Raw genomic sequence first — 26,672 nt, 5'->3', positions numbered from 1 at the left:
AGAAGATAGGAAAGCAACCAATAGCAGGAGAAGTTCCTTATCCTCACTCCGGTTGTTCATTTCAAACCTGCAATCCCTAGTTCCTACAAGATGGAGAGATATATAGCCCAGGATGAAGATGCCATATGTATTGCCAAGGACGAGGAAATATCAGGTGTATCCGGGTTTGTGGTGCAACGTGCACTAAAGGCAAGCTAAAATATCAGTAAAAAATGTGAAAAATATCAAAACTGGAGAAACAGCCAAGGATGGAGATGCCATATATTACCAAGGGCAAAAAAATATCATGTGCATCTGGGTTTTGTGGTACAACCAGTTGTATCCCGCTCGAAAATCACTTAAAAAGCTTTTTAAAAAATCTGACATAAAGGCAATACGATCAATATAGAGTGGGTAAATTCCAAATTTGTCACACAGCTCAAGAATGAAAAATGACCATTGTCAGCATGCATAGTTGTAAATTCATCGCTGATCTGAACAATGATGGTTTGTTTGGTACTATAGCAAGCTGGTTTTTTATTCTGTTGCTATTTCAGATTTTTTTTAGAAAGGATATACATATGTAGACGCTCACACGATGCACACACTCATCCTTATAAAAGCGCACATACAACCCTATCCTATAACCACATCCGAGAGACTGAGCCGGCATTTCTTAAGATTGATAAAGTCATCATAGGCCCATGTAGTCGACATCCACACCATACCACTAAAAGAATAGCGACAAAGCGAGTGAAATAAATCCAAGAAATATGAGAGCATTTATGTCAGGTCTAAAACGCTGCTTCCACCACAAAGAACTTAACCATCTAATCTAGTTCTAAATTTTATGACATGCGGGCGTGGTGTATACATGTTGTACCATGTTTTCTTATCCAGAATATTGTATAGCTACTAGAAGTTGTCTTTTAAGATTTTGTGCACTAGATACCACAAGCCCGCCACAAACCATATCCAAGTGTATCCCTTCCACTTTGGCCGCTACTTCAATATCTTGGACCATAGGGAAGGGGATACCGTTGTCTTGTTTGGTGCGTTCGTCAGTCCATTCCATAGCTAAACTTAGTTATTTTGATGGTGGCGATGAGATAGCGGCGACGCCTCTCTGTCAAAATAAATAAGTCCACCCTTCTCCATGTCCATTTCAAATGGAGTTGCTGGAGGTGGGGTCAGGTGAACTCATCATGGTTTGTCCACCCTCATGTCCTTCGGTCTAGAATAGCGGGGCGATGGTGGCACATGCCCTCGAAAAATGGTGGCCTCACATGATTTTGGAATCGGCTAAACTAAGATCGGGTCTTCCCTCTATGATGCAACCACATGGAAGCGGCGTGACAAGATCGGTATAAATTCCTACCTCATATAGTAGTTGACCACCGATTTTGTGCTCTCACCTCTCACGGTGAGCTCCAACCAAGGCTACACAAGCTTTTTTTTACAAAGTATACCGGATTATACCGTGCCTGGCTTCAGAAAGAATGATGTGAAAACACTAAGGCTAAGCCTAAGCCCTACACAAAATACAAGAGCATTTTATTTTTATATAATTTAGTTATTCTTAGGACATAAAAATAATCTATTCTAACTAAAATACTACTTCCCCCGTAAAGAAATATAAAAGCGTTTAGATCACTGAAGTAATGATCTAAACGCTCTTACATTTCTTTACAGAGGAAGTACTTTTTAGCCATTTCAGTATTTTTTGTTTTCCGGCTAAACTTCAGGTGGAAAAGTAGAGCTTCAGCCTGCCGGAAGTCAGGCTTCATGCCTATGCTGCCCATGCTTATGGATCTTATGGATCGAGGTGTCGAGTTACTTATGGTCTCTGCAGTTCATAATTACAATGTTGACAATCAAACAGATGCCTCCGTGACCTTTGACGGCAAGGACCTTATTCCATTTTTTTGCAAAACGTTGTACAGATGCAGACCTTCACATATACGTACCTAGATTGAGCCCTATGGACCGAGAAATGCACACCCATTTGCTGTCATGGGGCACGTCGCTCACAACTAAAAGAACAAAGCAGTTAAATTCTCGAATAAATCCAAGAAAGTGCGAGCAGCTATGTCAAGTCTTGGACTTGAATCTGAGTGGGCAAGTTCTGCCACAGAGAACCTAATCGACTTGTGTTTGCTTTTTATTTAGTGTATCCATATGTCTAGCACCTTTCTACTTTGTACTTATAAGCTTTCGTCGACTATCTACGTGAGTGTATCCTTTTTCAAGTATGTTTTTTACTCACTGGCTCAGAAATCAGCTCGGATATGACTCTGCAGCCAGTTTCCAGGATGGTTGGCCACTGAACGAACTGCACAGTGAACCACATGCTGTCCAGACAAGAATATATCTTAGGTAGCGACTCTAGTTGAGGCCAAACGATACTTTCCACACATAGGTAGCTAGTCGCCTAGTCAGATCCTTCAGGCATGATCACCATACATGTATACATCACTATACTTTTCACACACCGTTTGTCATCTTTGTACATGAAGACGACCGTCGGATGACATGCTAAATGTAGGAGATTCACATGTGCCCAGCTAGCTAGCCACTAGCTAGAACGTAGAAACATCATCGGATGTCACGGAGTACTACATTTGTAGTTTCCGGGAAATATCGCTTGGGGACCAGCTAACTAGAAAACATCCACCTGGGCAATATTTCAGGCATTCTTTAAAAAACTCATTTCCTATGATTGTGTTCTTCGTAATCTATACATGTTTCATAAACGGAGGCTGGCATATTTTCTTTGACTACCCATCTGCTCAGAGTTTATTAAGTTATGTCTATCACCTTAATAAAGGAGGCGCCAGTTGTTCCTTTCCCTATGGAGATTATTGCTTTTGTCACCTCGAATATTTAGCTGCCCCCGAATGACTTCATCTTCAAGGGGTTTGTCCTGGACAAAAAAACTTTCGTTCCCTCCAGCCCCTCCCGCGTCACCTCCAAATGGCGACGAGGAGGGAACCCTAGCGCGCCACCGTTATTTTCCTCTCCTCCTCCCTCCATTTCCCTTGCCGTCGCTAGAGGGCTCCGTAGGGAAAAGCTCAGCAGGAGCCGGCGGTGGAGGGGCTGCTCCTTCCCCTCGCATGCGGGGTGGCTTTTGCGGATCAGCACGTGGAGCATGCGCTGGTTGCTGGTGGCGCACATGCGCGGAGGTGATGCAAAGGTGCGGCATCTGGGTGTTGGGCGGCGCAGCCGGTGCCGGGGCATGTTGGTGGTGGCGTTGGCGATAGTGCGGGCATCGTTCTGATCTGCGGTGTGGCATCCACTGGTGATGAGGGCTGCGGCGCACGTTGCTAGCCCGTGGCTACTTCTATGCCTTCGGCATTGGTGGCCGGCGACGGCAGTGGTCTTGGGCCCACACTTGTTCAGATCTGGGGTGAGACGGGTCGGTACAGTGTGGCAGTCATGTGGTGGCTACACCGTCGTGGCCACTGTCTTGTTGGAAGCACATGGTAGTGTTTGCGATCTTCCTTCTCCTGGGTCTGAGCTGGCGATGGCAGTGGTCTTGGGCCCGCACTTGCTCAGATATGGGGTGAGACGGGTCGGTACAGTGCGGCAGTTCTGTGGTGGCTACAATGTCGTGGTTGTTGTCTTGTTGGAGGCACATGGCAGTGTTTGCGGTCTTCCTTCTCCTGGGTTTGAGCTGGCGGCGTGCGGGTGTGCATGTAGCGGTAGTGCCTTTGACCTAGGGTCCGTGCTTGGGTAGCCAGATATGGGCCCAGGGAAGGTTGAAATTGCCGCTCCTGGTAGGTGAGAATGGGCTCGGTCCAGGTGGTTCCCGTGGGCGATGAGTTCCCTCTCCCTGCGGGTACGACGGGCGATTGTGGTGAATGGGACATCGATACGCTGTCGTGCAGATCAACGTCAAAGGCCACCGGCATGGCATCGTGCAATCTTGCAAGGCGACGGTTGTCGGTAGTCACGGGGTTGTGTCCCACTACCCCACGGTCCATCGGGATTGGCTAGGGACACGGGCATGGATGCCTCCTATCATTGGAGGTATCGACCCAAACTCCTTGGCTAATGCCAGCCTAGGAGTGAAAGGAGAACCCTTCTAATCTTCCTATCGTGGTTGGTGCACAGTGATGCAGGGAGTTGGTTGTGTCTTAGACATGAATGCCGGGCTGGTGGCCCTGGATGGCGGTCCGCATATGGTTGGCTCTCTAGTGGGCACTATAGTGGCGGTGGTGGCTTTCCCTCTTGGTCATGTGGGTGGTGAGAGGTGCAGCGGCTGGTGGCTCGAGCTCGTTCTCTGTTATTGGTAGTGGGGACGCCCATATCCATACCTTGGGATCTGAAATCATCGCGCTTGTCCTGGAGTAGGATAGGAACGATGAGGAGTATGGTTGTACGAACGAATAAATAGGGGTTCAAAACGGACACGCCCGATACTGACCAGGCATGTTCGTAGACGTTTGGGGGGGGGCAGATTTGCTAAATCCATTCCCACGAATCAAAGGTTCCGAAGAAAATTTTCCTATAAATTTCTATCATTTACAATTTCTATAAATTTCATGTAAAGCAAATTCATTGCACCAACTCCCTCTAACCAAAAACCGTTAGCATTGCCTACGTCTAAGGAGTAGAATGATAATATGTGGGCTCGAATATGAAACCCACCTTAGAGGCAGGTTTAGAGTTACAACCTGCATCCTCGAATCCTGCTCAAAGCGTCCGCGGACGCCCCGGTCAATGAAAAAAGCGACCCAACCGGATCCATCATGCAATCATGTCCGGGCTGTCCGCGAATCCTCATGTTGAGGATAAATGTGGGGAGCATATGAGGGCTCGCGGACGCGCCCGGTCGGTCCGCCATGTAGGACGCGGCTCACCCCGTACCACTTTCTCTCTTTCTTTTTTTATTCTTTTATTTATCTCTCTTCATCTCCAGCAATCATGTGCAAGTGACCGGATATATGAGGGAAAAAATGAAAAGTGTGGTTGCATAAATAAACAAATAGGGGCTTAAAACGGAAACGTCCGGTATAGACATACCGGGCGCGTCCGCAGACGTTTAGAGGGCTAGATTTGCTAAATCCGGTGGTAGATACTATTACACACCGATGATGCTCTTTTGTCAATTATTCTCTTTATTAAAAAGTAATAATTAACCTCATGTTTCCCAAATAAAACGAATTAACCAGGTGCTCCACCAATAATAGTTTGGCACCACACGACAAATTTGAGTGTGTTGATCTATTTTTAATTTTTTGTGAGGAAGGTCTAGGTACACTCGCATTGCCAGTACCAAGCGTGTGCACACATGCTACATATGTTTGGGGAATTCTTTTTATTTGACCGCTCTTTTAGTAGCTAGCTAGTAGTAGCATTCACGGTTCAAACGAAACCGACCGGCCTAGATGTTCCTTAGGGCATCTCCAATGCCGACCTCAAAATTACAGTATCCATTATAGACTGGTCCGAACCATTCCATGAACAGTGATATGGAAGCTGGCAATCCAACCGTCTCCACATACATTTCAAATCAGATTTCAACAAACTGAATAAATTACATGCAAATCGAATGATTTTCATATAAGGCGGACAAACAAATTACATTTCTGACATATTTCTACTAAACTATAGCGGACTAGACTATTTTTACCTAGTCTAAATGATTGCGGGCCGCGACGGCGCCCGTTTCCCGCGACATGTCTTCCCCAGGTTTGGCAGCAAGCTCACTGGCCGGCTGTGAACCCCGGAAGTGGAGCTTCAGCGGGAGGGAAAGAATAGTAATTGCCTCCTTGAAGCTCCGGCAAGCTCTTCGGCTGTGAGGCCCGACAACGCCTGCCTAGGACCGAAGCGGTGGCGGCCGCCCATGTTCTACTCTACCGCGCTATCAACGGTGGCGGTCGTGGATGTGTCGGTCTCGTCGTTGTGGAGGCACGACGCGAACGACGGCGGTGGCGCGGCCGACGCGGAGCTGGCGGTGTTGTTGGTGTCGTCCTCAAATTCCTTCGCCACCATGTCGATGTATGTAAACAGAGCATCTTTCTCTGCCAGCAGGACGTGCAACCGCGATCGCTCATGGATGATCTTGCAGCGGTGCGGTTAGACAGGAACAACACTTTCCGCCCTTCCACGTCCGCTACCATGGCCATGACGGCGTTGTCATTTGCCAGGTCACCGGCGATTTGCTCCTCCGCAAGCTAGTGCTCATCGAGGAGCCAAAGATTGTACCTCTGGTTGGCCTGCGCCAGCCGGAACGCCACCTCCCGCTCTTGCGCCATCATGTCGGTGAAGTGCGCCTGGGCCTCGCTCATGGTGATGCCGAGCCTGACAATGTAAAAATAGCGGCCGTGGCCAGGCCAAGCGACGGGGTGTTTAATGTCGGCCAGGAGCCGAAGAGATGGGTGACGTTCACATGTGGGTGCGGAAGTGTATCTCTCGACAACCATGCTTTGTTTAATGGAGGGAGGCGGACGGATGGGTGGTGTTTGAATGCGGAGAGAAGACGAGTACACCGGGACGCGGCGTGGGCGGCGCTCTCGGCTAGCGCGCCCCTTCAATGTCGGCTCCAGTCAGAGGTCGCGTCCGTTGCCGGCAGTCATAAATGTGGCGCTGACACTCTGGAGCGGCGCCGACTGGCATGAATGCGAGGCAACTGCTTCACGCCGAATGGGCGCGGGTGAGGAAGAGAATTTCGGATAATACTGGGGTGTCTGATTCGTGCGTGGCAGTGGTCTGGATGCTCAGAAAGCCCCTCGTCTTTCGGTTTGCAGAAAAAAAAGGCCCCAATCGGTCAATGGATGGATAAAGTACCGCGTTGAATAGCAAAACATGTCCAGACCGTCTGATCCACAGAAATATCGGGCAATTTAAAGGTGGAGATGCACCATCATACATAGTACGTTTTTTTTGCGGACATAGTACGTTCTGCGTGCATCGCTAGGTAGCTAGGCAACAACCGGTCGAAAACTCGCCCATCGGTAGACTTTTCCATGCCCCTCTCGACCAACCAAAACCCCCTTCCACCGGCCAGATCGAGACGTTCACGTACCCGTGACTCAGCATCATTTGTGGTACTGCTACAGGAGCAGAATGCTGGAATGTACGTATATACATATACAATTTTTTTGTGAAAATACGCATATACATGTGTGGCTCTAGGACAGCATGGACAAACTCAAAAACCGTGTGTTGTGTGCAGGATGTCGCGATATTTGTCGTCTCCATCACTACCAAGTAATGCACATTTACTTAATCTACTCCTATCCAAGTTTATTACTTTCACATCCCTCACGCGCGTCACGTCATGCATGCACACTAACCATGTTTTTTTAGAGTACCAGGGAGGGCCTCCCGGTTGCACTGAAAATGAAGCCAACAAGTTCACAGAATCTGTCATGGCTAGAGGCCAAAACATGCAACTAAGAAGAATAAAGCAGAGTTTACTAACTACAACTGAATCCTCAAGTAACACACATGCCGAATATCCACTATGTTCACTATATTCTTGGCTTGACCGGTACACCATTGGATGCAAGATCCGGCCTGCTTTTTAGCTTCCAGCATTCGAATTGTTCGTTTGGAAAATTTGGAACTGTTTAGTGTAGTATATCAATTAATTCATCGTGCTTTGTGGGTCTAGCGGGACCACACTTGCATCCTCATACACCATGCATCTTGCTATGAGCAGCAACTAGCGTGAAGAAATTATGATAAAGTATATGTATGTATTTTTTTTACCTCAAAGTATGCATATATACGTACTAATAAAAAGGCCGTCAACGGATGCAAGATGAAGAAGACTACGGCATCCCCAAGAATTTGACATTTTTTGTTTGGATGTGTTTATAAGCACTTGTTAAAAAAAGAGATGTATATTCTTCTGATATTTTTAGGAGCAACATGTTCGTCATGTTTACTTGGTTTCCTCTTGCTCTGAGCGCGTGTACGAACGATGCGTGTGTGTGTGTGTAGGTACTACGACAAATTGACTTAGCATGGAGTCTCTAGCTAGCTAGGTCACTAGCTAGCAGACGTATGCTACAATCGTGCACGTTTAGTGAATTTTGCACATGACTCACCTGGGGCAGACAGTCCACTCCTCGGTGGAGGATGGATCCACGCAGCTGCAACCTCTGCTCTGCTCTCCTCCCATCTCCCTATAAATATGGAGGGCATGTATGCATTGCTCATATCCCCCATCCATCCAAAGAAGCAGCAGCAGCTACTTGTTCATCTCATATCATCCAGGCTAGTTAGTTACCAAGTTAACTAGCCTACTTAGCCGATCTGTAACACGTCACACTTCGCTAGCCAGCCACCATTAAATCAGAAACCGATGGCTGCTGCGCATGCCTTCTTCTTCTTCTCCTCGGTCGAACCGGTGCTCCTTTCGGTTTCACCGGTAGCTGGAAATGGTGGCCGGAGCGGCCGCAACCATGGCTTCTTCCGCCCTTCGACGGTGATATGTCCCGGGCGGGAGCCTGCGTCCCATGGGCTGTCCGATGATTTTGACTTCCAGGTATATATATTGTTATGGCTGGTGAACGTACTTAGCACTCATGTTTGTCTTTTTTAGTTACACCACGGGTCGATTCCAAACCCATCAGAGCTAATGTTGAGCCTAGCTTTTTGAATCTCACCAGGCTGTCTGTCATAAACGGCACCTTCCAAGGAAAGAAAAATAAAAGAGACTTGGTCGTAGGAGAAACTAGTTAGTAAATCAGTCTTGATAAGTCTCAGTCGTCTGAGATCTTGCGTTGAGATCCATGCAAAAAAATTGTTTTTTTCTCTCTTTCATGTTATCTTACTTTTAGAACCGGGCTTTACCCCTTTTCATTGCAAAGAACGGAAATACAACCAGTTCAAGCGAGAAAGACAGGAGGAGAGAAAGAGGTATAGCGAGTTCTAGCACTATCAGGAAACCCACCATACTAGCTCGCCGTCGAAACGAGTAGGACTCCCTCCCTTCCTTGTTGGACTAGGAGAGGAGAGGGAAGGAGAGAGGGGGAAAGGAAAGGGGGGCGTCGCCCCCCCTCCTTGTCCAATTCGGACTTGGGGGGAGGGGCGCGCGGCTGCCCCTTGGCCGCCTCTCCTCTTCCACCAATTGGGCCCATGAGGCCCAATAACCTCCGGGGGGTTCCGGTAACCCCCCGGTACTCCGGTATATCCGATAACCCCCGGAACCATTCCGGTGTCCGAATATAGTCATCCAATATATCAATCTTCATGGCTCGACCATTTCGAGACTCCTCGTCATGTCCGTGATCACATCCGGGACTCCGAACAACCTTCGGTACATCAAAACATATAAACTCATAATATAACTGTCATCGAAACGTTAAGCGTGCGGACCCTACGGGTTCGAGAACTATGTAGACATGACCGAGACACGTCTCCGGTCAATAACCAATAGCGGAACCTGGATGCTCATATTGGCTCCCACATATTCTACGAAGATCTTTATCGATCAGACCGCATAACAACATACGTTGTTCCCTTTGTCATCGGTATGTTACTTGCCCGAGATTCGATCGTCGGTATCTCAATACCTAGTTCAATCTCGTTACCGGCAAGTCTCTTTACTCGTTCCGTAATACATCATCCCATAACTAACTCATTAGTTGCAATGCTTGCAAGGCTTAAGTGATGTGCATTACCGAGAGGGCCCAGAGATACCTCTCCGACAATCGGAGTGACAAATCCTAATCTCGAAATACGCCAACCCAACAAGTACCTTTGGAGACACCTATAGAGCACCTTTATAATCACCCAGTTACGTTGTGACGTTTGGTAGCACACAAAGTGTTCCTCCGGTAAACGGGAGTTGCATAATCTCATAGTCATAGGAACATGTATAAGTCATGAAGAAAGTAATAGCAACATACTAAACGATCGAGTGCTAAGCTAACGGAATGGGTCAAGTCAATCACATCATTCTCCTAATGATGTGATCTCGTTAATCAAATGACAACTCATGTCTATGGCTAGGAAACATAACCATCTTTGACCAACGAGCTAGTCAAGTAGAGGCATACTAGTGACACTCTGTTTGTCTATGTATTCACACAAGTATTATGTTTCCGGTTAATACAATTCTAGCATGAATAATAAACATTTATCATGATATAAGGAAATAAATAATAACTTTATTATTGCCTCTAGGGCATATTTCCTTCAAAGAGGTGCATATTTCATGGATCATTTTTCTTTACATGCAAAATAACAGTTTGAGTAGAGTAGCACCATACCAGAAATTTTCTTGTCAAGGCTTCCACCCTCCAAGTATTCGAAGCAGAGAACTCTTTCTTCCACATGGGGAAAAATATATCCACCTTGGTGCTCAATGAGGTGATGTCCTTGGTGGTAGCAGTAGCCAACCAACTGAGTAATATTTGGATGTTGGACCCGCATAAGGTTATTAAACTCATTCCTAAAGTGCGTGTCGTCAGTATCCGGCCTCCAATAGAGCTTTTTGAGAGCAATCTCTTCCCCGTTTTCCAGTACTCCCTGTTACAAAAATACATGAGTCCTTGCAGCTATGTATCATTTGAAATTACAAGATCTAAGTAATATGCATATGAGTATACCTTGTAAACTACTCCATAAGCACCACGACCAATGACGTGCTCCTCAGAAAAATTATTTGTAATTTGTTCCAAATACTCGAGTGTAAACTTCCTTGCCGTCGCACTTGCCTGTTGGAACTTGTTCGCTAATGCCATGGTATCCTATATCTCCGGCTAGATTGACTAGCTCAGCTCTCTAAAAAAAAAACAGAGAGCATACCTTGTACTACAAAACAAGAAAAAGGAAAGAGTGCAGCTTATATTTTAGCATTAAACTTTGTAGACCCTCGCCTCGCCACTGGCACCTGCCGTGGGATAACGGGAGCGCCAAGAACACACAGTAAATGCCGAAGGGATCCGGGGGCCGGAATCTTCCTCTTCCCCACGGCCCGAACCATTCATCGTTGACCAGGAGACAGCGACCAGTTTTTAGTTTTTAGTTGGATTTGTTTTTGGGGATTCAAGGATCCACCACTGTAACTAGTCTGGGGCATTTATTTCATTTTCTCTCCATGTGATTTTCTTTTCCTCAGTTCCCATGACACTATGGACGGACGCACTCGCCCTAGTTCACAACTAAATGACAGATGTGAGATAAAACAGCGCTGTAGACTTTGACAGTAAAAACTAGTGGTCAAAACAGTGGCTAAATCTGTAAGAAAAAGGGTCAACTCCATACAAACCATGGCCAGCTTTCCCAAAACCGCGAAAAATACAAATGGAAAATAAGGCGAACAATAACGCTAGAAAAAGAAAAATTTCTGAAGCTCGTAAGGCAAAGGTGTGGATACGATTTGTATGGGATGAACCTGTATGGCAGGCGAGCAACCAGGAATGAAGGGTACGGAGCGGATCTGTCCGCGTAGGGGGCAGCTGATCTCTTTCCTCGCGTTGGTCGTCTTCTCTGGTGGAGCATCTCCACCTCGCACAAGCCTGCTGCTGCAGGAGATGGAAGACAAGTGGCAGAGGGTGTGGAATGCAGCAGGTCTGGACTTGGACCGGAAAGCTTCACGGACGCGAAGGATACGAGAGTCTCATATGGAGGAATCCATCCAGATCCAGTACTGTACTTGTTACAACTTCAAGATGGGTCATGGATTGTTAATTAACAGCACGATGGCTCGCGTGGGTAACCGTGTGCATCTGATTATTATTTATTTGTAAATATTTACTGAATAAATTACAGTGCAGATCATCGAGATTTACAACCTTTTGTCGTAGAGGTCTCTAATTCTAGATCTCAATTCTATTGTTAATATTAGATTTAGTAGAAAGGGAAGTTGCAGCAAGTAGTTTTACCGCCGGAGTGCTTTTGAATAGCCGAGCCAATAAAACAGAAAGATGTTTTAAATGCAACCAAAGTAGTACGTAGTAAACAACTAAACAAGCATATGTTCTGTCTGTGATGTCTCCAATCTGGCAGTGTGTCTGCTACTTCTGTAATTGCCGACTGTGATTTAATTTGGGGGAAAAAACCAGGTGTCACTGGAAAAAAAAGTTAGAATTATCCATTGTTCGTAATTATATATGGAAAGTATAGAGAAGGCTGGGCCACCCTTTTCTGAACTGCACATAGCTTGCATCTCCTGCCATTCTTTGGTTGTACCCCTTTGGTTGGGATTCTGAGTTCCTAGAAACGAATCTTGTTCTTAAGGCTGGTTCCACATGTTCAATTATTCGTAAGGCTGGTTCTGGTAGGAAAATTAACATGTATTAATCCTTGCTGCTTGCTCTGTTTTTGGTACTACTGCCTCTGCTCATCTTGGCTTCATCTTATTGAAACCATGTTACAAAGTGGGTTCAGTTTGAAACCATGTTCAGGCTGACAGTTTTTGCATGCCTCAGGTGCTTCGGCTTGCCGGTCCGAGTACTTAGGATCGCCGTGCTCCACGCAGGGGACGGCGTGAGCGTCGCCCAATAGAAGTTGCAGCAAATAGTTTTCCCGCTGTATTACTTTTGAACAGCGAAAGTACTTCAACAGACAAATGTATATTCCCAGAGTTACAACACGCCCAGTTTTCCCTCCAGTTTTGTTCCTGCATTTCTTTTCTCTTCTCTCTAACCTAGCAGTGTGTCTACAACTTTGTAATGTTCGGCTGTAATTTCATTTGGCATAAAAACTAAAGAAAACAAAAAAAAACTAGGTGTCATGAAAAAAATATTACAATAAGCATTGTTCGAAATTATGTACTAAGTTCAAAATTATATACTATGCAGCATTTACCAGATATTTAAATCAGTTCAAAAATCTCCAGAGCTGAACATTTCTCTGATGGGTTGGGCTTTGCTCATTCTCGTGCCCAGCTACATGCGTCACGACCCTTGTCCCAAGCTCTTCCAGTGGTGCTTAGCACTGCATGTCCACTCTCTAATTAGTCCCACCTCGCTGGTTTAAGCGACACTGGACCAGTTTATAAGGCGAGGCGGGGGTTGTTGTGGCACGACCTTACTTGAACAGGATCTGTTCTATAGGCTCGTACCGCTGCATCCTTTACCAATAAGGAGGCAAGCACTTCAGTCTGGTTGATGCATTCTAACCTCATGATTAACGGCCTGGATTCACCTGATGGGTGCATTCAATGGCTGTAGAGGATCGTTCCTGCCCGGTTCACACTGGTGCAGGGTGGCTTAGAGGTTGTCTGACAGACTACACAACATATTTTTTATTTTTTATTTTCCTTTTGAACTTGCTTAGCCAACAAATCTTCCTCCTTAACCACACATCTGAAACTATGGATGGTTCAATTCACAGTATAGTATTAGTAGTGCCAGTAAGATAAGATGCACCCACTTTATTTTTACCTGCACTAGTACTGGTCACTGCAAATATAACCGAAGGTAACATAAGCCAACTGACCACATGCATGATCCATACATATATCCACACCTGTTCCAGGAGCTCCATCGCTGAAAGATTTTGCTTCACAGCTCAAGGTTTTATCCAATACCTACCAGTCCCTGGATCACATGCTTGGCTTGGTTCGTCGTTGAGGCCGATTTGGAGTCTTCATCCGACACGACGTGTCACACTGCTCAGCTAACGATTCTCCTGCTACAAGTCCAGTGGATGAGCGTCTGAAATTTGCCACCGCTGAGAGTGACAGTAGCAATGAGATGTTTCACTACTGAACTGGGAGAGAAAACTGAACAAGATGGCAAGGAACTAGTGGCTGAAAAAGTATGTTGAGGAAGGAAAATGTGTCCAACTAATCATGATTAGTTAAGCGCCCTCGAGTGAAAGCTCGACAAAAGCACCAGTGGTCTAGTGGTAGAATAGTACCCTGCCACGGTACAGACCCGGGTTCGATTCCCGGCTGGTGCATCCTGTGTTGTTTTGTTTTATTATGGTATCTTAGTTTTTTCTTTTTAAATAGCAACAACAAAAAATTGTGACTAAATCTTGTTTTATAACCTAGAACAGCCCGGGCAACAAAAACGATTCTGATTAAAGAAACTAATTCTCTTCTTCTTAATTACTCGATGAGGCAAATCATTTACCTCCGTTTCGAAAAATAAAATGTATTTGTTGAAGGGTACTGAGCCTGATTGTCTTGTGTGTGTGTGTGCCATTTTTCACTGCCATATGTATTCTGTTTTTCAGGTATAACAAGAAGCTTGCACCCTCTGCAGAAGAAGAATAGAGCCGAGCCCCTTGTCGACCGACCGATCAACGCCTTGGGTCGTATTCATTAGCTTGGCAAGGCCTTGACGAGCGACGTTATCTGTTGTCAATCAGGTTGTCGATGTTCGTCGTCAGCGCTTCCTTTCACATGTTTTGCAGTGACTGACAGCCTGTTTCAGAGATGCTGAGAAATTATTCCTTACCGCCTTTTCTTTTTTGAAATCAGTTGTTCCTTACCGCTGATCTTGGTTTTGGTACTGCCTTTGCTCATCCTGGGTCCATCCTCACTTTGGGTTTCACTTTGGTTGGTCCCTGATATGCATTCATGCACAAGCTGCGGCCCGCCGCGTCGTCGTCGTGCGCCTCCCTCTGGCGCGATCGAGGGCGGCGGCAAGGATGACACCGCCGTGCGCCCCACAGAGGAAGGATGGCGGTCAGAGGCCGTGCTCCACCTTGACTTGTTGGATTTCTGATACGGCCGTACTGGATCGCAAGCAGAGTTGCAGCAAGCAGCGTTCCCACTGGAACACTATTTGAATAGCTGACTCAACAAAACAAAAAGACACTTCAGCAAAGTGCGTGTTCTGTCTTTGATGTTCCGGAGTTCTATACCACACCCATTTTTCTCTAGTTTTGTTCCTATCAATCACTTTTTTCCCTCCTCTTTCAAACATAGCAATGTGTCTGCTACTTTGCTAATGGCCGACTGGATTTAATTTGGCATATATATATAAGATAAAGAAAACAAAAGACTAGCTGTCTTGAAATAAGGAGAGGCTATGCAGCTAAACTAGTCCAAAAGTAGAGGCTATGCAGCATTTGCCATATATTTACTTACACTAGTTCAAATTCTCCACAGCTCAACATTTCTCTGATGGGCTGGGCTTTGCTCATTCTCGTGCCCTTGTACATGGGCCACTAACCTCCTTCTTTCCAAGCTCTGCCTAAGGAGGCGCTGCTGCATGTGCATGCAATACTCAATTAGTCCTACCTCACTAGTTTACAAGACACTGGAGTGGTTTATAAGGCGAGGCGCAGCTGAAGGTAGCACGACCTTACTTGAACAGGATCTGTTCTATAGGCTCGTACCGCTGCATCCTTTACCAATAAGGAGGCAAGCACTTCAGTATGGTTGATGCATTCTAACCTCTGGGCCAGAGCGTGATTAACGGCTTGGATTAACCTGATGGGTGACATCCAACCGCTGTAGAGGATCGTTCCTGTTCCAGTACACACTGGTGCGGGTGGCTCAGAGGTTGTCTGACAGACTACAACAATTCTTTTTTACTTTTGCAACTCTTTGAAAACCATTTCTCTTTGATCAGACTACAATAATTTGTTTGCTTTTGCAACTCTTTTTTATCTTGTGGCACCCAATTCTCTTGGAAACTATGCATGATTCAGTTTTATAATGGATCTGGAATCTAGGTACTTTTTTTCCTTTTCGAACTTGTTTAACCAACAAATCTCCTCCTTGATCATACATCTCAAATTATGTATGATTCAGTTCACAGTATAGCATTGGAAGAGGAAATTATTAGTAGTGGTTTCGTTCTCATTCAGGTCGATTCAACGCCTTCATCCGACACGACATGTCACACGGCATCCATGTGTGTGAAGTAAACAAGATCCAGTTAGTGTTCTACAACCCAAGGTAATTGACTACAACTGTACAACACCAGTAGATGGATCATCTGACAGTGAGGGTGGCAGTGAGATAATTTTACTACTGACCTGGGAAAGGAAATTGACCCAGATGGCATCTGTACCTGATGCTTCAGGAGGTAAGAGTGCTTGTTGCTCTCCCAAAAAAGGTTTGTTGATTGCTTGCTTAAGATTAATGGCTGGTCCACGTTTTCTGGACTGCACATGCTCTGCATCTCCTGCCATTCTTTTGTTGTACCGGAACATGAACCTGGTTCAGAAGGCCCTTTAACTAGTATTCTTATGTATTCAGTTAGCCAGCGAGAGGATTAACCACATGACCAAGGAACAATACGGCAAATAAGAAGGGCCAATCCGCCACAAAATCCACCAAATGCTGTGGTTCGCTTTCCCCAAATGCACTACCATCCAGTAGTATGACCGTGGCAGCAGCGGCCATGGTGCCTTGCTTGTCCACCTCCATGGTGGCCTTATGGTACACCCCGGCGATGGAGAACCGCCATGCCCGTGCCCGCCGCTGACCATGCCTGAGAAATCGGCAAGTCGCCACCTTCGAAAGCTCTGCTGCCACCATGTTCAGGCTGGCAGTTTTTGCATGCCTCGGTGCTTCGGCTTGCCTGAGCGTCGCCGAATGGAGGTTGCAGAGGACGACAGCATCGCCGAATGGAGGTTGCAGCAAGTAGTGTTCAAACAGAAAGATACTGTATATGCCAGCAAAGTACTATACCAAACAAGTGTATGTTCTGTCTGTGTGTGATGTCTCCAATCTGGCAGTGTGTAGTCTTGCTACTTCTAATGAGTAATGGCCAACAGCAATTTAATTTGGAAAAGAAAAAAGAGTAGGTGTCACTGAAAAATAAGGTAAGAATTTGCTATTTTACGTAAATATAAATGGAAAGTATAGGCCATGCAGCAGTAGATATTAAACCGCTTCAATATCTCCAGACTCGCACAGCTGATGCAACAAAAATGGACAAAGGAGAACGAGATCATAAATAATTCAAATTCGCAAAAAAGAAAGAGATCATAAATAATTCCTCACATGGGTTGGGCTTTGATCATGGGCCATGACCCGCGTACCCTTCCAGCCGTTCCATGCTCTGGCTGAGTAGGCGCTGCTGCATGTGCCTGCTCTACTTAATTAGTCCCACCTCGCTAGTTTAGACGATGCTGGAGCAGTTTATAAGGTGAGACGCTGCTGACTGTAGCACGATGGTTGATGCATTCTGACCTCTGGGCCAGAGCGTGATTAACGGCTTGGATTCACCTGATGGGTGCCATCCAACGGCTGTAGAGGATCGTTCCTGTTCAAGTTCACACTGATGCAGGGTGATTATTGCTTGCTTCTTTGCTTAAGAGTTTGATGAAATATTATCCAAAAGATCAAGTCCCACACTAATGACAGAGCATACATAGGAGGGCTACGTAAACTAACAACTGAAACAGAGGTTGTCTGACAGACTCCACAAATCTTTTTTTTTCCTTTTTGGCTGTAGAGCTAGGATGTGGTTGTACAACATCTGGCAATTACATTCAGTTGTTGTTCCACATGTAGGAGTACAAGGCTACAAGCTTATGCAGAATAGATTCATTTTGCAGCTTCAAGTCAGGGTGAAATCCATGGATTAATCATCTGAATTAGCTAACTTTCAGACATCTATGAAGGGTGGGCTGCAGTAATCCTTTGGAGATGCTCCAGCAGTAATGCTTTGAAGATGCTCCAGCGTGTGATGATGGTCACAAAACAAGATTATTGCTTGCTTCTTTGCTTAAGAGTTTGATGAAATATTATCCAAAAGATCAAGTCCCACACTAACGACAGAGCATACATAGGAGGGCTACGTAAACTAACAACTGAAACAGAGGTGACTGGCAGGCAGAACTTGATATACCTGTCCAGGTGAGTTCGCCATCGATATGTACAGAGATCACTGAATTAGCAGTAGGCCTGCTTAGCCAGAAGCAAGTGGAACAAATCTCTGAGATCCAGCACTGTCTTTGTAGAATAAGTACATGAGGATCCAACAGTCGATCAGTAATCAGCAAGGTGCTCTCGTCCACACGCTTGTTTCAGCGAATGTAGAGTCCAGCACTCATTCCTTGGCTGCAAAAAGATGTCGAGGCTTCCATTCATTATCTCTACATAAGTTCAATTGGCTGATGCCCATACATGGTGGTCTGAATATGACAGGCTAAAAAATTCTTCTTAAACTTGTTCTCTTTTTGAATTTGTTTAACCACTCAATCTCTCTTCTTAACCACACATCTGAAATAATGTACGATGTAGGAGTATATTTTACACCGCGCAGTGTGTCACCCAAATGCTCTATGGAAGACTAAGGAACAATATTAGTTAGCAGGTTCCACATGTTCAATTATCCATTCCGCAACCAAAGGATTACACATATTACAGAATCATTATGTATTCAGTTAGCCCGCGAGAGGATTGACCACATGACCAAGGAACAATACGGCTCCCGTCCTCTCCTCGACCACGGCAAATAAGAAGGGCCGATCCGCGACAAAATCCACCAAATGCGGTGGTTCGCTTTCCTCAAGCGCAGCACCATCTAGTAGTATGACCGTGGCAGCAGCGGCCACGGTGCCTTGCTCGTCCACCTCGATGGTGGCCTTATGGTACACCCGGGAGATGGAGACCCGCCCATGCTCATCTCCGCCGCTCACTGTCGGGTGGTAGGTGCGACATATGCCAACGGGTGGCTTATCATTGTGGGAGCCAGTAAGACATCGCCGGTGCCTGAAAACGGGATAAGGCGAAGACATGCACGCCGGCGGATCTTACCCAGGTTCGGGGTTCTCCGTGGAGATAACACCCCTAGTCCTACTCTGCGGGGTCTCCGCATGGTCACTAGATCAACACAAGTAGTTACAAGTGTTCCTTGAGCTGTTTGGCTAGGGGAAGAAGAAGGGCAAGGCTAGCTCTTCTTTTCTCTCTATGTGGTGTGTAAAACTCTATGAGATCAACCCTTTGCATGGGTGTCCCGGGGGATTTATATAGGCCTACCCCCAGGGGTACAATGGTAATCCGGCTAGGCACGGGTCCCAGCCATCAGTGTCTGTGCTCGCCGGCTTCTCCGCCGGCCATTGGGGCCCGCCGACTGGTGGGTCCCGCCGGCTGCCGGCCTCTTGGCCGACAGGCCGGCCCTACCGCCTGGGGGCCTTGTCGGCGTCTGGTTACTGTTGCTTCGCCCCTGATGACGAGGGCTTTGTCGAGGTGAGCGTGGCTACAGTGCCGCCGCCTTGCGGGCTCTCACTGTAGCCTCACCTCGTCTTGTCTCCTTAATGATGCACATGTTTCGAGGGAGGGAGGTAGCCGGCTATTGGGAGCCGGCTACGCCCCAGGCCGACTAGGGGAGGCCGGGCCGCCTTCGAGCGTCTCTCTGGCTAAAGGGGCCCGCCGCCCGCGGGCCGTACTGGCGCCTGTCGTGGGTGACGTCGAGGTCAACATGGCTACAGTGCCGCGCCGGACGGGGGATGGCTGACCCGTACGGCGCCCTGTGGCCATGCTTGCTCCGGGATTCGGGGGTGCTAGGCTGTACTGCGGCCGCGCCCCGTCTCATCACCGTTATGTGGGTGCAGTCTTGGCCGGCTTCTGGGAGTCGGCCTTCTTCATGGCCGGCTTCTGGGAGTCGGTCCTCTTGGAGCCGGCTTCCTGGAGTCGGCCATCTCGTAGCTTTCTTCGGGAATGTTTTTGAGGCCGGGTCGCCTTCTGGTAGTCGGCCCTGGGGATAGCCGGCCAGAGGAAGGCGGCCCCATGCTCTGGATGCTTGAAGGCTCGATTGGCCTGATAATTTTTCGAAGAGCCAGGGGGAGTCGGTTAGGCTACCCGTGGCCATTTACTCCGACAGTAGTCCCCGAAGCTGGTTGGGCTTCGAGGCCGAGAGGAGGTCGAGAAGCTCGGTCAGCTTCTTATCTTGACGAGCCAGTAGCTGGGAGTCGGCTTCGGTTGGGCGCGCCGTCTTGACGAAACTTCTGAAGTCTGAAGGCGGGAGTCAGTTGGTGCGCACGCCGGGTTGCGGGCCGGCCGCTCGCCGCCCGCGTACCACGTGGCATCCTCCGGCTGAAAAAAGCCTGCCAACCCACGCGCGCGACAGGACGTCGCCGCAGGCCGGGGGCCCACCAATCCTACGCCTAGGCCCAGGCGCGGATTCTCTGTGGCCCAAAGCGGGCCGCACGCCTTTCGGCGGCAGTTTCTGCACGTCGTTAGGGCGCAATAATCGCGGGACGTGGGGGAGTGGGCGCAGTTAATCCCACGTTCCCCTCACGCCTCGCCTCCTCGGCTTCGCCGCACGAGGCTATAAGTAGGGGGAGGAGGGGAAGCAGCAGACGCTCGCACGCTCATCCTCTCTCCGCCATCTTCTTCCTCCTCCTTTCCATCGCAGCAGCATCTCGCCGCCGCGCCGTCCCGCCAATCTTCGCACCACCCCGCAGCTTCGCCGCCGCGGGGCCGTGCTTTCTCCGCCGCCGCACCCTTTCTCGCCAGCTTCTCGCCAGCATGCAGTACGGCGGAGACTGGGACGGCTCCAACGTCCATACGGACCACATCGACTTCCTCCGCAAGACGTGGCGGTTGCCCGGCAAGGACCAGGTGCGGGTCCGTCTCGCGCCGGAGAAGGAGATCACGCCGGCACCGGAGGAAGGCGAGCGGGTAATCTTTCGCTCGCACTTCCTGCGCGGCCTCGGTCTGCCCGCGAGCGCCTTCTTCCACTCCTTCCTCGAGTTTTATCAACTCCAGCCGCACCACCTCACTCCAAACACGGTGGTGCTGCTGTCCGCCTTCGTCACTATGTGCGAGGGCTTTCTTGGCATTCTTCCCACCCTCGAGTTCTGGGGGGAATTCTTCCAAACCAAGCTCGGCACCCGCATGCAGGGCGTGCCGGCTCAGAGCGGCGCCTTCATCGCGATGCGGAGGCCGGAAGCCGACAACCCCTTCCCCATCATCACGTTGATCCAGTCGGTGAAGCGCTGGCAGAAGTCGTACTTCTACATGAAGAACGTCGCCCCGCAAGGCGACTACGTCAACTTGCCGGCTTATGTAGCCGGCCCGCCGGCTGGGAGGCGGCCCCAGTGGTCCTATCGGGCCGTGACGCTGTCGCCGGCTGGAGCCGCGGCCGTCGCCCGACTCCGGGTAATGATCCAGTCGGAGGGCCTGACTGGGTCCGACCTGCTGGCCGCCTTCGTCATGCGCCGGGTGCTCCCGCTTCAAAGCCGCCCTCATCTGATCTGTCAGATGAGCGGCCAACTCGATCCGAGTCGGTTGTGCACCAAGGAGATGCCTCATGACGAGGTGGCCCATATGGTGAATTATCTCGCAAACTGCAAGCTCTCCGCAGAGTGCAGTTTGGCAAGGAGCCGTACTCCCGTGCTTATCCCCCGCCTACGGTATGCTTTCTTTATCTTTTCTTCTTTTAGTTTTGTCACCAAGTTTTTCTTGGCCGACTCTGACCAGTCGGCACGTCTTGGCAGAGCCCTCTCCTTCGACCTGCGGTCGGGACAGCGGGGGCGGATCGCCAATTTCTCCCCGACCGGGCGGAGCATGACTTGGAGGACCCCGACTTGGGGCGGCCGCCATGGACGACAACACCGAGGCGGGAGGCGGCGAGGCAGGCGGCGACGGGCTTGGAACCAGCTTCGACGACTGGCCGGATGACGACGAGGCGGAAATCGTCCCACGCCGCCGGCCGGCGTCCGACCATGGCGCGGGTTCCTCCGCCGCGCCGCCTGCTCGGGGCGGCGCGCAGAAGCGCCGGGCCGCGTCGGGCTTGTTTGGCAGTCGGCCGAAGAAGCCCAAGGGCGGGGCGGCGGCGACCAGACGGGATGAGGCGGCCGCGAAGGCGGCCCGCTTCCGCAAGGTGGTGAAGCAGCCGCAAACGGTTTCGGCGTAAGTGTAGATTCTTTTGCATATTCTTTCTTCTTTTCTTGTCGATTTCTGAATCCTTGTCTTGTCTCAAAAATCAGGGCTACGCTTTCTCTCAGCGGGTTGCTGCCGCCTCCGTGGTTGGATCGCCGGGAGGATCCGGGAGCACCCGCTGTGTGGACCCCCGCGCCGAGCTTCAAGCGGCGCCGAAGCGAAATGCGCGGGAGGCGTGGGAGGAGCGGCGGAAGAGCTGAGGGCGGCTGCCGCCAAGGCAGCACAGGAGGAGGCGGAGGAGTCGGCGAAGGCTGCAGCCGCAGCGAGAGCGGAGGGGGCCTTGCTTGTCACCCCCCTGCGTGTCGCGGTGCCCGAGATCCCGGAGCCCCCGCCGGAGTAAGCCGGCGGCGACCTGCCGGGGTTGGAGAGGGAGGACGACGTCGTCGTCCAGGAGAGGGAGGCGGCACCGCCCTCGCCGACTGGGGTGGCCCAAGGCAGCCGGCCTAACGCGCCGCCTGCGCAACCGGCTGGGGGCGAGCCGGCTGTGAGGACGGACCTAGTGGTCCAGTCGCCATCGCGCCAGCGCGCGGGGAAGGCAACTTCGGCTCCGGATCCGCAGAAGGCCGCGGGCTCCAGCTCGTCGGCCCAGGACGTGGAGACGGCCAGCGCCAGCTCGGGGTGGACGCCGGGTGGTGGGACGGCCGTGGTGAATGTGGCGGCGCAAGAAGTCCGGAACCGGCTTCAGTCCTAGGCCGCAGTGCTGAGGCAGTATAATGACGAGTTCCTTGTGACACGGGCGGCCATTCGGGTGAGTCTTCCCTTTTTTGCTTCTTGATCTTGGTTTCTTCCGTGGGGGCGCGTCGGCGCACCCACTGGGTGTAGTCCCCGAGTTCCGAGTCGGCTGCTGAGCAGGCGGCTTGGAACTTCTTGGTAGGCTTTGTTTGCTATCTTGTTCTCATTCGCTTCTCTGTCCGACTTGCAGGACTACCACAACCTCCGTGCAGCTGCCTTCAACTCCCAGGCTCGGGAGCTGACCCAGAAGAATGCTGATCTAACTGAGAGTCGGAGTAAGTGCTTCATCTTTTATCTCACGTGGGGGCGTGTCAGCGCACCCACTGGGTGTAGTCCCCGAGATTTGGGCCGACTGCTGAGCTGTCGGGTCTGATCTTTCTTGACGACTTCTTTCTTATTGCTCTTTTCTTCTCTGCCATACCTGCAGCGGCCAACGCCAAACTGAGGGAGTAGCTGGGTGGGACCCAGGCCACCCTTTGTGCTAAGGAAGCCGAGTTCAACGCCTTGGCTCAGGAGCGTGACCGCCTGGTCAAGAAGTTGGCCGACCAGGAGGAGAGCCACAAGGCGGCCCTGAAGGCGGTGCAGGATAGCGAGGCCGCCCTCCAAGCCGAATATGAGACCGAGGCGGTGAGCTGGGCCGAGGCGAGGCAGTCGTTGATCAACGGCTACGGCCAGATCAAAGACTTGGTTGACGGTAGGCCGCCCTCTTCTTCGTTCCTTGCTTGCCGCTTGCCGTTTAGTTCACTCTCTAACTTGGTATTTTTCTCTTCTTTCTCTTTCTTTCTTGAGCAGAGTACTTCCCTAGCTACTCTACTGCCGCCAACCAGGTCGTCGAGGCCCACCGCGAGGCGCAAAGGCAGGCTGGCGCTGAGATCGCGCCGAACGCTCGCCGGTCGCTTGAGGAACAGCTCCTGGCGATTCAAGCCCGCCTCCAGCCGGCTCACCGCATGCTCCGCCGGCTTCAGCGTGTTGGGGCGCAGGTGCTGGCCGCTCTCTGGCCCGGCGAGGTGATTCCCCGCACCCCCAGTCGAACTGCCGACTGGCTGGAGGTAGCGGCCGGCCGCTTCGAGTCCTGGAAGGCTTCTGCGGCTCGGTCAGGCGCCAGGCGGGCGCTGGAGTTCGTCAAAGCCTGGTATCCTGAGCTGAGCTTGGACCAGCTGGCCACCTGGCGGCAGGAGGCCGACACGGAGTTGGAGCTGGCGCGGCCGGCTATCATCCAGCGTGCCTCGGCGATCGCCGACTACACCGACACCAGCGCCTTTGCTCCTGAGATGGATGATAACGGCGTTGCCCAGCCGGAGGAGTGGTTCGGGCTGAACCCAGCAGATGGCGAGGACTCGGCGGAGGAGATCGACACCAGCGACGAGGGCGAAGAGGAGGAGGAGGAGGGTGAAGACGCCGTGCCAGATGGTGGAGCAGCCGGCCAGCCTCAGCTTGACCGTGCCTCCAGCAACAAGGCGCGTGCGAGCGCACCGCCTGCAGCCGGCGATGATCAAGCCGAGACTCGCCAGCCGGCCACTCCTCCAGCCGGCGCTGCCGTCTCCACCGACCAGCCCGGCTCCCCTGCTGCGCCCTTGGCCTAATCTGCCGCCTTTACTTTCCTGTTTTTTACTCTTTGAACAATATTTTGTTAAGTTTGCGCAGTTCCACCCACTGGGGGTGTATTCAAACTATATTGACTGCCGGCCTGTTGAAGGCCTTATGTGTAAATATAATCATGCATGTGTTTGGCTTTCCATTGTTCTTGCTTTTCATCCTTTGACTGTTTCCTTTGCCGCCCTCCCTTGGTTGCCGCCTTCCCAGCCGGACAGCTGCTCTGCAGTCTGTGGCTGGAGAGGTGCTAGGCCGGTTGGGAGGGCAAGTACTCTAGCTTTCTTGGATTGTAGCGAAGTGACTGGGAAGCCGGCCAGCCGGCTGTTTTGACAGCCGGTAGGCGTTGTGGGAGGCCGGCTTGTGTTATATAAGTTCGTTAGTTCTTAGCCGTTTTTCGTGTGGGCATCCCTTCCTGCCTTTGGCTCTTGCTAGTCGGACAGTCGGTTCTTCGAGCTGCGACTTACAACAAGAGAGGGCTCGGGTGCTGGCACACTACTTGTCTGACTTCAGGTAGAACTTTTAATATAACTCAAGGCGGCCAGTCCCCGGGCCGACTAGTCAAACCCGGTGCCAGATAGAGAATCAAAATGTAATAGTACATTTATGGGTATGACACTCGTCATTCATAGATAAAGGAGGGCAGTCCCCGAGTGCGCCTCGGGGGGCCCGTTGTCTTGTACTTAATACAAAAAAGGTAGCATGATACATACTGCTTTTAACTGTAAAATCTTCTCAGGAGATTGGCGTTCCATTGTCGTTCCGACTCCTTGCCGGAATCATCCCTCTTGCGTGCTCTTGGCTTCTGTGCGTCGATCAGGTGAGTCGTTGCCTAGGGCCTTGCTGATGACGAAAGGGCCTTCCCAAGGGGCCGAGAGCTTGTGTTGGCCGGCTGTTCGCTGGATCAGCCGGAGCACAAGATCGCCCTCTTGGAAGGATCTTGGCTTGACCTTCCGGTTGTGGTAACGGCGCAAACCCTGCTGGTAGATGGCGGACCGGCTGAGTGCTAACAGCCGGCCTTCTTCCAGCAGGTTGACACCGTCTTCTCGCGCTTCCTTGGCCTCCGCCTCGGTGTACATGGTGACCCGAGGCGAGTCGAACTCGATGTCAGTTGGGATGACAGCCTCGGCACCATATACAAGGAAGAAAGGAGTGAAGCCGGTTGACTTGTTCGGGGTAGTACGCAGACTCCAGAGGACAGCCGGCAGCTCATCGAGCCAGCAGCCGGCCGAACGCTCCAGTGGTACGACCAGTCGGGGCTTGATGCCGGAGAGGATGAGGCCGTTTGCTCGCTCGACCTGGCCGTTTGACTGCGGGTGGGCAATAGACGCTAAGTCCAGTCGGATGCCCTGTGTCACGCAGAAACGTGCCAGTGCTCCCTTGGCAAAATTCGTGCCGTTGTCGGTGATGATGCTGTGTGGTATACCATACCGAGCAGTGATGTCTGCGATGAATGCCACGACAGTCGGCCCGTTCAGCTTCTTGATTGGCTTCGCTTCAATCCACTTGGTGAATTTGTCCACGGCGACAAGCAGATGTGTCATGCCGCCGCGGGCTGTCTTGAATGGGCCCACCATGTCCAGCCCCCAAACGGCAAAGGGCCATGTGAGGGGGATGGTCTTGAGTGCAGAAGCCGGCAGGTGTTGCTTGGAGCTGAAGACTTGGCATCCTTTGCAGCATTTGACTAATTCCTTGGCGTCTTCCAAAGCAGTCGGCCAGAAGAAACCATGGCGGGAAGCTTTGGCGACAAGTGATCTTGAGGCCGCGTGGTGGCCGCATTCGCCTTGGTGGATATCCTTGAGGATTGCTATGCCCTTCTCTGGCTCGACGCAGCGCTGGAAGACTCTAGTGACGCTACACTTAACAAGTTCTCTGTTTATTATTGTGTATGCTCCGGCTCGGCGTTGAACTAGTCTTGCCGAGATCTCATCAGTCGGCAGCTCTCTGTTTACAAGGAAGTTGAGGATGGGCTGGGCCCATGATGGAGCTGTGACTTCTTCTATTGTCAGTACGGCTACTATGCACTACTAGAAAAAGGCTTACTAGTGGCGCACCAGTTTTGCCTACTAATGGCGCACTACTGGTGCGCCACTAGCATCACGCCACTAGTATTTTTTACTAATGGCGCACCAGTGATGCGCCATTAGTATATGCCATGGTGCGCCATTAGTATAGGCCACTGGTGCGCCATTAGTATAGGCCACGGTGCGCCATTAGTATTTTTGAATTTTGAAGGCGGGAAAATAGTAGTGGCGCACCGTCTAACCCCCACCGTGCGCCATTGCTATTTTTGAATTTTGAATTTGGATCTGGATCGCGATTTTTTTGCCCATTTTTTGCTAGTTTTTCGCACGATATTATTTCAAATTTTGTTCCTGTTTTTGGATCTTGTACGTTCTTTTGCCGTGTTCTTTTGCTGGAGAGGAGTTCGCCGGAGAGGAGGAGGAGGAGGTCACCGGAGAGGTGCTCGCCTACATCGCCGGAGAGGAGGAGGAGGTCGCCGGAGAGGAGTTCACCGGAGCATCGGAGAGGAGGAAGGAGAAACCATGAGGGGATGGGAGGAGAGGAGGGAGGAGGAGCTCACCGGAGAGGAGGGAGGATGAGC

At 50.4% G+C, this 26,672-nt stretch overlaps 3 non-coding genes and 1 pseudogene across 3 annotated transcripts; 3 read left to right on the top strand and 1 right to left on the bottom strand.

Annotated features, from left to right (window-relative positions):
• The first annotated feature begins 12,966 nt into the window (after window positions 1-12,966).
• LOC123146690 (small nucleolar RNA U3) lies at window positions 12,967-13,175 on the top strand. The gene has a single exon (XR_006472895.1). It is a non-coding gene; the product is annotated as a small nucleolar RNA U3 (small nucleolar RNA).
• Window positions 13,176-13,777: 602 nt separating this feature from the next.
• Window positions 13,778-13,848, top strand: TRNAG-GCC (transfer RNA glycine (anticodon GCC)). The gene has a single exon. It is a non-coding gene; the product is annotated as a tRNA-Gly (tRNA).
• A 1,349-nt stretch (window positions 13,849-15,197) lies between these two features.
• On the top strand, window positions 15,198-15,418 carry LOC123146683 (small nucleolar RNA U3). The gene has a single exon (XR_006472888.1). It is a non-coding gene; the product is annotated as a small nucleolar RNA U3 (small nucleolar RNA).
• Window positions 15,419-18,243: 2,825 nt separating this feature from the next.
• The window catches only part of LOC123142355 (putative serpin-Z12), a 17,279-nt pseudogene continuing 8,850 nt past the window's right edge, over window positions 18,244-26,672 (bottom strand).

This window comes from Triticum aestivum, chromosome 6D (assembly GCF_018294505.1).
Source record: "Triticum aestivum cultivar Chinese Spring chromosome 6D, IWGSC CS RefSeq v2.1, whole genome shotgun sequence".
Taxonomy (NCBI): domain Eukaryota; kingdom Viridiplantae; phylum Streptophyta; class Magnoliopsida; order Poales; family Poaceae; genus Triticum; species Triticum aestivum.
The sequence above is the reverse complement of the archived record's forward strand: the minus strand, read 5'-3'. Positions and strand labels throughout refer to the sequence as shown.